The 6,840-nt window shown below is 46.2% G+C and overlaps 1 long non-coding RNA gene across 1 annotated transcript in view; it reads right to left on the minus strand.

Moving 5' to 3' along the window:
• The window catches only part of LOC122466466, a 29,710-nt gene extending 23,861 nt beyond the window's left edge, over positions 1–5,849 (minus strand). The window contains exon 1 of the long non-coding RNA XR_006291982.1: positions 5,747–5,849. This is a non-coding gene — a long non-coding RNA (uncharacterized LOC122466466). The remainder of the gene's footprint in view (positions 1–5,746) is intronic.
• Between the last annotated feature and the right edge of the window lie 991 nt (positions 5,850–6,840).

Raw genomic sequence — 6,840 nt, forward strand, 5'->3', positions numbered from 1 at the left:
CCTCCTTTCCACACGCCACGTGTCTGAGTTTTCCCAGGAGTCACAATCCTCAGAAGACACAAGAGCCATGTTTTGTTTCCGTTGCGTGAGGGCTCCGTGATCGCTCATGACAGCTTTATTTCCCGCCCCCATGTCCCTTGGATCCTCAAGGAGTCTGGAGCAGATGCACCGGCGTTCTAAACTGGCATGGAAAGTCCAGTGTGTGAATATTCATCTGCAAAGAGGACCTGGGACAATTCCCTGCCTGCGCCTCAGTTTCATGACCATTAATACGGGGATGACGGTACAAACCTGCCTCACGTGTTGCAAGGCTCTGTCTAGCATGTGTGAAGTGCTTTGGGATCCTTGGATAGAAGGCCCTATCTACCAGATTGTCAACCAGTCACAGCAACATTAAGCTACTTGGGGCTGACTTTGCGATGTGCTGTGCTCTCTGGCTTCTGGATCAGGCCTCTTGGCTATCCCTACCCACTTTCTGAGAGCAAAGTCCAAGCCCCCAAATCTCATTGCAGTCCCTCTGGCTGCACAGCCCCCCTCTCCCAGCCCCCCGCCTCAGCACTGACTACAGCTCATACATTAATGAGTATGTTTATTTTTAAAGGTTTGGGGGTGAGGAGGAAGTTGCAGGCTTTGGAGGAAAACAAATACCCAACCACATACAATCAGTTCAAATGATGTAAGATGTTTTACAGCATGTAAGTCCTTCAAAGCCACAAACCCCCCAGTCTCTAGCCACAGGCTGGATTCGCTAATAGGTTTACCATCAATGCCAGTGTGAAAGGCTGTGATGCTACAGGACCCACAATCCTTTGTTCTTCCCTCAATTATGCACCAAGTTAAAACTGGTGCAGGTGGGGGAGGAGGAACCCAATCCTAAAGTCGCTCTTTAATCTTGTGCAGCTTATTAAAAAGCGAGAGGACAAGATAATCCACATGGGCTGGTGAGTTGGAGATTGCTCGCTCCCTCTCCAGACCAAATCAGCTCATGTTTTCTCTGGGGGGCCCCAGGAGGCATAAAGACCGGCAGACACTGACAATATGCTACAAACACACAAAAAGATAATTATGGAAAAGGTTCAGTGGAAAACACGTTTCTGCACAGCTGCTGGAGAAAGAGCGAGACACACATGCTCAGCAGGAGCTGCTGGCTAGATCCTGGTCATTAAGAGAAAGCAGCACAGAAGCAGAGTCTGGGCAAAGGTTGTTGGCACAGTGGGCAGGTTTCAGTGATTCATCCTGAAACGTGTGACCCAAAGAAGGAGAAAGAAAACTTGACTCTGTGTGTGAAGCTACAGACTGAAAGGCCGGGGAAGGATGGTCTAGTGGTTAAAGCACTCGCCTATGAATTGAGTTCACATCCCCTGCTCTGCCACAGCTCTGTGACCTCACTTCATCTCTCTTTACCTCAGTTCCTCACTTGTGTAATGAGGATAACAACACTGCCCCGTCCCACAGGGGTGTTGTGAGGATAAATGCATTAAAGATTGTGAGATGGTCAGCTATTGTGGTGATTGGGGCCATCCAAGCCCATAGGCAGATAGGTTTCAAGTAATACGGCTTACAGGACATGACACCACCACATGAGTTCTGGGATTTTTATGGTGCAACAACATCGCTCAGGCCAGATTCTGATATCAGTTCTAGCAAGTTAAATCTAGAATAACTCCACTTACTACAAAGGAGATTGACCCTAGAATAACTGAGATTAGATTCCAACCCCTCATCACAGGGGCTCAGCTTGCAAGGGATCAAGGATTTATCCTAATGCAAGCCACAAACCGATTAAGTACGAACTCCTCATCAGACAGTTCTAAATGCCTTTGAAACTAGTGATGGGCCTGAACCAAATCCAGGCTATGATGCCCTCTAAACTTTGGAGAAGTTCTCATCTAGACCTGAAGGGCACAGCTCATGCCCTACCTTCCACTGGAAAGTCATGCGGCTTTGGGGGGTCCACTGTAGAACTCGGAGGGGTGGGGGTGGAGAGACATTTGAAAATTTTTAATCATATTTTTCAGTCACCAAAAAATTTCCACCAGTTCTGGCCAAAAGTAATGGTATGAAATTTTTCAGGGTTTGGTTTGGTTTGTTTGGGAGGGAGGGGTAGACTGGGAAGAAGGGCTGGTCAAAAATTAAAATTTTGAAGAAGAAATTAGTCAAACACTCAAGATTTGGGAAATGTAGATCAGCTGTAGCTCACATCCTTGTTTGTGCAGCAAGATCAACTACAGTCTCACCAGCAGTCATTGGCTAATTAGCTCTTGCTGTACCACCAGCAGAGCTGGTGTACAGTTACATAGATACAGAAATAGATGATATATACAGATTGTTTAGGTCCTAACCAAAAAGGATAGATAGATAGATAGATAGATAGATAGATAGATAGATAGATAGGGCAAGGCTAGATGGCTATAGGAAAGTAGTTGGAGACAGATATATTAGCCCCAGGCTAAACAAATCCCTGCTACCAGGGTAAGCAAATGACAGTTGCTCCAGGTCAATTAAGACATCTGGGGCCAATTAAGATCCTTCCAGAAAGCAGGGAAGACAGCTAGGTTGATTGGGACACCTGAAGCCAATCAGGGGCTGGCTGAAACTAGGTAAAAGCCTCCCAGTTAGTCAGGTGTGGGGGGGTGGGGTGTCAGTGTCAGTCAGTCGCTATCGGAGGAAGCCATGCTGCTGGAGAAATGGAGCAGTACAAACCCTATCAGGCACAAGGAAGGAGGCCCTGAGGTAAGGGTGACATAGATATTGAGGAAGTGGGGGCTGCTGTGGGGAAGTGGCCCAGGGAATTGTAATAATAGAATAACAGAGTTGGAAGGGACCTCTGGAGGCCATCTAGTCCAACCCCCTGCCCAGAGCAGGACCAATCCCAACTAAATCATCCCAACCAGGGCTTTGTCAAGCCTGACCTTAAAAACTTCTAAGGAAGGGGATTCCACCACCTCCCTAGGTAACGCATTCAAGTGTTTCACCACCCTCCTAGTGAAAAAGTTTTTCCTAATATCCAACCTAAACCTCCCCCACTGCAACTTGAGATTGTTACTCCTTGTCCTGTCATCTGCTGTCACTGAGAATAGTCTAGATCCATCCTCTTTGGATCCACCTTTCAGGTAGTTAAAAGCAGCTATCAAATCCCCCCTCATTCTTCTCTTCTGCAGACTAAACAATCCCAGTTCCCTCAGCCTCTCCTCATAAGTCATGTGTTCCAGACCCCTAATCATTTTTGTTGCTCTTCGCTGGACTCTCTCCAATTTATCCACATCCTTCTTGTAGTGTGGGGCCCAAAACTGGACACAGTACTCCAGACGAGGCCTCACCAATGTCGAATAGAGGAGAACGATCACGCCCCTCGATCTGCTGGCTATGCCCCTACTTATACACCCCAAAATGCCATTGGCCTTCTTGGCAACAAGGGCACACTGTTGACTCATATCCAGCTTCTCATCCACTGTAACCCCTAGGTCCTTCTCTGCAGAACTGCTGCCTAGCCATTCGGTCCCTAGTCTGTAGCGGTGCATTGGATTCTTCCGTCCTAAGTGCAGGACTCTGCACTTGACCCTGTTGAACCTCATCAGATTTCCCTTGGCCCAATCCTCCAATTTGTCTAGGTCCCTCTGTATCCTATCCCTACCCTCCAGCGTATCCACCACTCCTCCCAGTTTAGTATCATCCGCAAACTTGCTGAGGGTGCAATCCACACCATCCTCCAGATCATTAATGAAGATATTGAACTCGTCCTGTTTCCAAAAAGTCAGCTAACAAGAGCTGCTACTATTAGGGTCCCTGGGCTGGAGCCCGTAGTAGAGGGCGGGCCCGGGCTCCCCCCTCCCCTCCTCGACTAATCACAGAGACTGGGAGACAATAGAGACTGTGCGAGGGAGGATAGCTTCTCCTCACCTCCCTTGCTGGCTTATGATGAAAATGGCTCAGTAAGCTGTGACCCTTGCCCCTAGAGAGAGAGGGTCTATGTGGAGGGTCACAGTAAGCTTCTGAGGCTAGCATAATCCACCAGGAAGTGCGGGACCCACTGAGACAAGGTCAGAGCTTTGTCACAATAGATACATAGATGGGGTATGTGTGGGGATAGATAAATAGTCAGTCATTCTTGGGGCATTCATGAGAGCAAACAACCTACTTAGTTTTAAGATGGATCTTGATAAATTTATAAATGGGATTATATGAGGGAGATGCCTGAGATAGCAGGGGACTGGACTTGGTGATGCAGGAGATCCCTTCCAGCGCCATGTTCCTATGTTTTTGAGCAGGACCTAAACAAAAGGTTACTCTCCCTGTCACTGGTGGCTTTACAGCAGCTACCTAACAAACATGCCAGTGGGACCATTGATGATCTTGGGATATAGATAGAAAATCCATAGGGTATTTCTCCACCAGATTCATGTAAATAAATATTTGGGATCTTTCAGCACAAAAGGTACTCCATAAATAAATGGGCCAGAATCGTGGCTGGTGTAAATGGGGTAGTGCCACTAAGGCCAGCAGAGCTATGCCCATGTCATCAGCTGAAGATCCAGCCCCAAACATTTTATAAATCTGTCTCTCTCACATTTATGCAGACCTGTCTCATCCCAAAGCACTTTACAGGCTATATATAGCAGCTGCAATACCTGCCAGTGAAATGCAGCTCTAGGGTGGGACTGTTTCACAGTGCAGCACTACAGGAGTTAAGACAAAAATTGAGGAAAATACTGAATCAGAGTGAGCTTGCACAGGGGTTTTTGGAAGACAGAATGCACTTACCCAAGGGAGAATTTGGCCAGGGTCCCAGGGTTAACATCCCCACTCGTGTGAAAAGTGCTGTAGGGTTCTCAGTGACCCAAGTGGCCAAGGCCTGGGTCTAACTGCTCATTTACCAAAATGCAGCTATTTATTCAGAACTGTCCCCAGCAAGCCGCAGCATAAAATGCTGCTTAGAGACTCACTGACATCTCCCGGGTCCCAGACTATGAAAAATATTCTATATGGAGACAATTCTGCTTCAGTGCGTCTTTCGGTGTCTTGCTTTCATCTCTCTCTCCTGTTAATAGGATTTGTGTCTCAACATGCAGGCCCTTAGGAGTTCTTCTGCTCCTGTCACCTGTCCCCACAGCCTGAATTCATCCTTCCACTGGAGACATCAGCACCGGTCAGCGTGGAAATGAGACAGGAGTGGGGCAGAGGCAGAAGAGTGGGACTTGACATGAGGAATAAGCAGCTAGACCACAGGTGTCTCCCAAGAGGCAAAGCTCTTGTTCCCATTCAACTGCCTTTAATAAGAAAAGAGCTCTAGTCACACAGGACAGTCCAATGCATACAGGACATGGTTTCAAGAAGCAAATGCTTTGAGAACTGGTCAAGGCCTTTTAAAATATATCCTGCCTGAAAATAAAGCCCACAGGGTCTAAAGCGTCCCTGAGGTAAGTGGGTGCGTGTGGCAGGGGGTAGGGATACTCCCTGGTCCCTAGGGAGCGAGAGGTTAACTTAGAAGTGCATGCCCATGCCCCTGCAGGACAAGGTCTTGCTACCCTTGGGTTTGTTTGGGTTTTTTGCTGAGTCACCCCACCTTTTTGCAGTGCAAGCCCCACACAGGTGTCTGGGTCAAAGTCAGTAACATAGACATAGAATCATGGAAATGGAGAGCTGGACAGGATCTCAAGAGGTCATCTAGGTCATGCCACACACTGAGGCAGGACCAAGTAAACTAGACCATCCCTGACAGATGTCTGCCCAACCTATGCTTAAAAACTTCCAATGACGGGGATTCCCCAACCTCTTTTGGTAACCTATTTCAGTACTTAACTAGCCTTATAGTTAGAAAGTTTTTCCTAATATCTAATCCTAAATCTCCCTTAAGCCCATTACTTATTGTCCTACCTTCAGTGGCCATGGAGAACAATTGACCACCATCCTTTTTATAACAGCCCATAGCATATTTGAAGACTGAAGGAGGACCTGATAGTCTTGTTTTCTCAAGATTAAACATACCCTGTTGTTATAACCTTTCCTGATAGGTCAGGTTTCCTCAACCTTTTATCATTTTTGTTGCTCTCCTTTGGACTCTCTCCAGTTTGTCCACATTTCAAAAGTAGAGCACCTAGACTTGGACACAGTACTCCAGCTGAGGCCTCACCAGTGCTGAACAGAATGGGACAATTACCTTCTGTGTCGTAACGGAGTGCAATATGTTCCCAAAGATAATAATTGCTAATGATTCCATATTGCTTCAGCTAGTTCCTTAAGTACCCTACGATAAATTTCATCAGGCCCTGCCAACTTGAATACATCTAACTTATCTAAATATTCTTTACCTTGTTCTTGCCTTACTCTAGCTTCTGTTCCTTCCCTTTTGTTATAAATATTAATTGTGCTAAGTATCTGGTCACAATTAAAGTTTTAGTGAAGACTTAAGCAAAATAGACATTAAACACCTCAGCCTTCTTGGTGTCATGCATTATTAGTCCTCCTTCTCCTCAGAGTAGTGCGCCTACATGTTCCTTTGTCTTTCTCTTGTTCCTAATATATTTATAGAACCTCTTTTTGCCTTTTATATCCCTTGCTAGTTATAATGCATTTTGTGCCTTAGCCTTTCTGATTTTATCCCTACATGCTTGAGCTTTTCTTTTGTACTCATCCATAGCAATTTGTCCACATTTCCACTCGTTGTAGGATTCCTTTTTGATTTTTCTGGTTCGTAAAGAGTCCAGATGGATCCATGTTGCCATCTTACTATTCTTCCTAGCCTTCCTTCGCATCAGGATGGGTAAGTTACACATGGGGTGTAAATTGTGAAGTTGTGTATCATGCACCAAATGACAACAAGGGTGACATTTACATGATGAT

This window comes from Chelonia mydas, chromosome 7 (genome assembly GCF_015237465.2).
Source record: "Chelonia mydas isolate rCheMyd1 chromosome 7, rCheMyd1.pri.v2, whole genome shotgun sequence".
Classification (NCBI taxonomy): Eukaryota; Metazoa; Chordata; order Testudines; family Cheloniidae; genus Chelonia; species Chelonia mydas.